Raw genomic sequence first — 6,246 nt, 5'->3', positions numbered from 1 at the left:
ACCCGTTGCGATGGCTCCACGACTAAGTCCTTTCACGAGGACATCTGCCATGACAAAACCACGGCAGTTGGCGCCCACAGTGGGGCTATCGCACGATGGTTTCAAGTTCTTGGAGGGCAACTTCGAAGGACTCAAGGGTTACGTTGTGGGCCGGATGACCAAGAGTCGTTGCGGAAAGCTCTACATCGATGATGCAAGCTGGGGCCCCGAGGCCGGCTCAATCAAGTACGGGTACCAGGTCCTCTTTGGTGGCATACACATTTTCATTGGCAAGATCGGCGAACCGGGCCCTGAGCCGGACATCTGCACCGACCTCTTCAAAACGGCTCAGCGTGCGAGATCTGCCCGGGTCAAGCCTGTCATGAAGCGTGCCTTCGTGGGAGTCATCCTGGTAGACTCTCCATAGAATTTGAACCCACTTCCTTTATTTGTACTCCTCTTCTATCAACATATTCAGCAGATGTGTTTGCTTCTAAATTATCATGAGGAGCTACAGCCTTTCCAGTCATGCTCCCTCCACATTGCTGATGTTCACCTCTTGCCAACATGTTTCCTCTTAATTCCTCATCACTGAGAGGATATAATTGTTCCTTTCCTTTGTCACCAGACCACAAAACTAGCCTTCCACCACCACTCGAAGATTTTTGAGTTCCTTTTCCTGTCTCTAGTCCATCATGTCTGCTGTAATTAATAAAAAAGGACTCTTTCTGTGATTATGGTCTTTAGATATTCCACTGGAGATAGCCAACCTAATTGTAGAGGTCTTCGCATGTCTAAGCGTATCCAATCTCTTTGCAAGAATGGAAGCCATTGTTTCAGACTGCTTATGTTCCTCTGGAGGAATCACCGGGCATTTGCTACTTGTTGTCTCATTATCACTTCCTGTGCTAGTGAAGTATTGTGAACTGTTGAATTCCTTCTCCACATTAACATTCTGTTGACATGAAGGATACAGCTTATCACCTGCACCCTTTGGATTGACAGCACAAAAATCACTATTTACATTGCACGGAGTTGCATCCATCAATTTCATTGATTTTTTTTGGTAAAAGCCGACTTACCCACAAGCTTTCTGTGATTCCACCTTTATTTCCCATTGCAGCATTCAAAGGGCTCGCATGGCACTCATTTTGTTTTTCTTCAAGAGTTTTAGAACATGACTTAATGGAGTTAGGCATCTTCAAGTTTCTTCCGACTCTCAAAGGGAAAACTCCACTTTGATCTCTAAAATTCCATTTACCACCGGGTGACTCCATTTGAAGGCTGTCAGCAGCTAAAGTCCCAACGGCCACATTAAGAGTTTCTCTGCCTGTGCTAATTTCCTTGTCAAGCATAGAATCGCTAACATTCAAAGCCAGTGATAGCCTGTCGGCTTCACGCTCGGTGCGATTGATTTCTGATTGATGATGGGTATCTCTTGAAGTTATCATAACATTATGACTATAAAGAGATTGAAAAAGAGAATTGAAGCCAACAGACTGCAGACGATTGCTACTGTTATTTTCTAGTGATAGAGAATGTCCTGCAAGTTCATGTCCAGTAGTCTCTGACAACTTCTGATTGGTAGTTTTATCAAACACGGTTGATCCATTAGTCAGAGAAGACATCCAGTTAAAGAAAGAGCTGCCATTTCTGTTCAACAATCCTGAGCAATAACTTTCATTATATTCCCTTCTATATCTTTTATTCCGAGAAGACATCTCCGCTGTTGAGTATTGAGCATACTCTCGCTTTGGAGCTTTCATCCTAGGACAACTCTCCATACTCTCATTGCTATCATCACCCTCTTTTGTGTTGCTAACATAATTGCTCTGGTCGTGCATTGCCTTTTCTTTGCCCTTCTCAAGCTTTTCAGGATTAACATCTGGTGTTGACTCATATCTTGCAACAGAATTAACACCGGATGCCGAATCACATTTTGAAACAGGGTTAACACCGGAGGCTGACTAACATTTGACAAGAATAGGCCCATCCTTATGGTGCTCCTACATAACTTGGTCTTGGTGATCACCATTACAGTTTTCCTGCATAACCTGATCTTCCTGATTACCATTACAGTTGTCCTGCATAACCAGATCTTGGTGCTTATCACTTTGGTTATCTAGAAAACCTGCCAACTTGCCTGGGACCTTTTTTGTATTACTGAAACTCCCAAAGGATGAAGGTCACTGTGCATTCACTGCACTGTTTGGCAAAACATAGTCCCTCTGACTAATTGCTTTTACTAATCAAGCTCGCCAGGTATTATCTGCCCAAGATCTCTCATTATGGACAACGGTTGCACAGTAGACCTGTTTTTCCGAAATACTTTGCAGGCTGCCTTTTTTTGAAGCCGGACCTGTAAAATGTCGTGCTAAAATTTTAACTTTAATAACAAAAGATATAAGTGTGTTTTAAATTAATTGTACTAAAAATGATATATTACTGTGCGAAGCATCCTTGGAGTATCTTGTGGGGCAAATATCCACTTCCTCTTTATTCAACTTATCTGCACAGCAGCTGTCAGACAATTCTCCCCCCTCACTCATCTCACTGATCCCTCCAGAGCATTCTACAAGAATTTAATCATTAAATAAGGTAAGATAATCACCCGCCCCAAGAACAGGATGATATGGAAAATTCTTTGGGTTTGTTTTTCATTTGGATTATGACAATTCATAAGTGCCGACTACCCGGCTATTAGAGACATGGTAGACAAAATAAAGTGCGAAAAGCTAAGAACATATGATTACTAACAAATCTCGCTAACAAATTAGGGAATAATTATGTTTGAGAGATTTGAATAAATAAATAAATTCTGCCGGTTACGTTTGTACAATTTGGACTCTTCTAGCAAGCTAAGCAGTTGTTGCTAAATGCAGATCTCTAAGCCAAAGCCAAGCGTCAACATGTCTAAACCACTCGAACTCACCAAATTAGATTGGTGTATTTTAAACTTACTTGAATCTTGTTCCTATGATCTTATAGAAGTCGATTGTTGTGCATCAAGGTTTCGTGTTCTATTTGGACTAGCCGCGGATACTCTCACTGAATTGTCTGTCACATCCCTAGTTCTAGTATGACCTAGGCTAGCTAGTCATGTGTGCATCATGTTTAAATTTCATTTAACTTTGAAATGGGGATTGTGAAACCCTCAGAAATCATTTCTGGAAATAACCCAGATAAAAATTGCTCCAAAAAGGTCCAAGAAAATATTCATGTTGCTCTTTGAAAATATTGGACAGAGATAAAAATCAAAACAATATTTTTAGGATCTCATAAGTATTTATTTTGGGCATTTGGAATTAATCCAATATTTATTTGCATTGGATATATATGTTTTATATTTTATATATGTCCAAAAATTCTGAATTTTTGGTGAGGGGCTTTGGAATAATCCCTTAGGTCCCTGCAAAAATTGTCAGAATTAAATAAAATGATTTGGTATTTTTATCAAATCAAAACAAATGTCAGAAAAATAGAAAAGAAAACAAAGTAAGGGAAATACTTACCTGTAGCCCCTGTGCAGCCTGGCCTGGCCAGCGGCCCAGCAGGCCGGCCCAGCCCAACTGCCAGGAGCTTCTTCAAGCTCCTGCCAGTAGGAGCTGCTGCATGGCCGCGCCAGCCGGCCGTGGCCACGTCTCCCCGCCACCTCCTGCTTCCCCTCCTCGTCGCTCTGGCCTCCCTGGACGTCGCCACGATGCCCCGTTTCCCCCTTACTCTCCCGTGCCCATTCTCTCCTCTCCCTCGCTCTCTCTCACCGTGCCCGAACGCTGCCGTCACCGCCGTTCGCCATAGCCGCAGCCACCGCCCCGGCCTCGCCCCTCCGACGTTCCCACAAGCTCCGCGCCACCTTCCTCGTCCTCTCCGTCAAGCCAGGCAACTCCGGGCGCCCCGTATCGTCGTCACCGCCGTCGTCTTGTTCGTCAGCCACCCGAGATCGCCGGTGACATTTCGGCTACACTGAGCCTTCCCCGAGCTCACCGACCCCACCGTTGGATCCGTTGTGAGCCCCGCCATCGAACCCCCCTCTTTCCTGCCTCTCTAGCGCCCTCTAGCCCCTCTGCCGCTCGAGCCGAGCTTCGGCCGCCGCCGCGAGCTTCGCTCCGGCGAGCTCCGACCACTCCACGGTCTCCCGCGTGTTCCATTGGATGCGCGCGAGCCTGGGCTTCGCGTAGGTGGTCTCCGCCGCCCAAATGGTCGCCGGAGCGACGAATCCGAGGCCCTCCGCCGTGTCTGGCTCGCCGGTGTCAAGCCACCGGCGGGTTTTGACCCCGCTGACCAGGAGGTTTGACCTCCCGTGGGTCGCTGACATGTGGGGCCCGGCCTATTAATTTTTAGTTAGGATTAGTTTAACAACTAATTTAACCCTGTTAACTAATTAGGTCACTGACGCGTGGGCCCAACCCCATTAACTAAGCCAGTTTAGGTTTAATTTAATTAGGATTAGCCACAGACACTGACATGTGGACCCCACACATCAGGTTTGACCTAGTCAGCCACCGTTGACCTGCTGACGCAGGCATGACGCAATGCTGACGCAGTTGTTCTTTTTCCGGATTATTTTTAAACAGGAAATTCCAAAAAATGTTCAAAACTTCAAAAATTCATAGAAATTCAACCGTAGCTCAGATTGAAATAATTTATATATGAAAAATGATCAGAAAAATTCAATCTATCCATCTGTACCATTTTCATGCATGAAAAACCCACCTATGCATGCTGTATATATGAAAACACACTTATGGCATATTTAAGGGCTTATTTTGGAGTTGCATTTGAATCTTTAGTTCAAATGGACTATAACCAAATGAATGCTAGATGCATTAACTCAAACAACATCACATATTCATGCCATGATCATGCATCATATTGTTGCATATACTTGTGTTTGATTTTCGACACCGTTCCTTCTCGATAGGTCCTGCTCCGGAGAGTGTTCGAGAGTACCTGTCTGAGGAGTAGTGCCCCCTGTTGATCTACCAGGCAAGCAACCCCCCCCCCCTTGTTCATTCCGATAAAATACTACTCTCTCACTCCTGCTCTCATTTATTGCATTAGGACAACAATGATTCAACTGCTACTTTATGCTACGGTAGTTGAACCCATTCCTCTGCATGACCTGTCATTGCCGCAGTAAATAGTTGAAACCCACTAGCATGTGTAGGAGTTGTTTGAGCCATGATGTGCTTCTACCATGCCATGCCTGCTATTGCTTAGAGTTGTGTCAGGTCTGATTCATCGGGAATGAATTGGAGTGTTATGATATGTTCTGGTGCTGAGAGTTAAGCGTGTGAACACGATTTGGTAAAGGTAGCGGTGAGAGGCCATGTAGGAGTACATGGTGGGTTGTCTCATTGGGACCGTCCTTAAGAACTGAGTTCTGTGTAAGTTGTCCAATGACTAGCTACTACCACACATTGGGCTCCGGGCGCTCCAAGCTCTCTCGACTTATTAACCAACTTGATCTCTGTCCAGGAGTTGCAACTAGTTTCTGGTGTTTGTAGGTAGTGCTATTTTTCTACCGAGTGGCACCCGACAGGGTGGGCTCGGGACAGACTAGGCACAGGTGGCACGATGTACCAAGTGGCACTCGGATGGTGGGCTTGGGAACCCTGCTAACATCGTTTGGGGCCGTGAGCGACACCCCGACCGGATCTCCTTGCGGATGGAACCCAAATAGGTGATAAACCTGGACTAGAGTCTTGCGTGGTTAGTTAGGTCGTGGCCGACACCCTCGCCAGACTTCCGCTTGAAGGTTGCCGAGATACATGAAGTGTATATGGTGATAAGTGGTGAGAGCGTGTGTGAAGAAGTACACCCCTGCAGGGTTATCATGATCTATTCGAATAGCCGTGTCCTCGGTTATGGACTTCTTGGATGCTTACGTGGTACATAGACAACTTAAAGTGGATACTCTAAAATGCTCAAGATAAGTGTGAGTGCTATGGATGGCCTTCTCGTAGGAGAGATGGGGATGAATCCATAGTAGTGTATTGATGTGGTGATTAGTGGACTCGTGTGCGCTGCCTCACCTCAAAGGAGTTTCTCATAGTCGTAGAACAGGATAGCCACTGAGTCAAAGCTGGCTTGCTGCAACTAAACCCCACATTACCTTCTTGATACAAATGCATGTATGATAGGATCTGACGTAAGTCTTGCTGAGTACCCTTGTACTCACGTTTGCTTTATTTATGTTTTGCAGATGAGACATCTATCTCACTAGTAGTACCGCTTGGACTTCGACGAATAGCTTGTTACCTCAGC

General features: G+C 45.3%; 1 pseudogene; it reads right to left on the bottom strand.

Moving 5' to 3' along the window:
• Positions 1-383: 383 nt before the first annotated feature.
• Positions 384-2,069, bottom strand: LOC123056990 (uncharacterized; annotated as a pseudogene).
• Between the last annotated feature and the right edge of the window lie 4,177 nt (positions 2,070-6,246).

Source organism: Triticum aestivum, chromosome 3A (assembly GCF_018294505.1).
Source record: "Triticum aestivum cultivar Chinese Spring chromosome 3A, IWGSC CS RefSeq v2.1, whole genome shotgun sequence".
Lineage (NCBI taxonomy): Eukaryota > Viridiplantae > Streptophyta > Magnoliopsida > Poales > Poaceae > Triticum > Triticum aestivum.
Note: the sequence above shows the minus strand (reverse complement) of the source record. Positions and strands in the feature narration are given on the sequence as shown.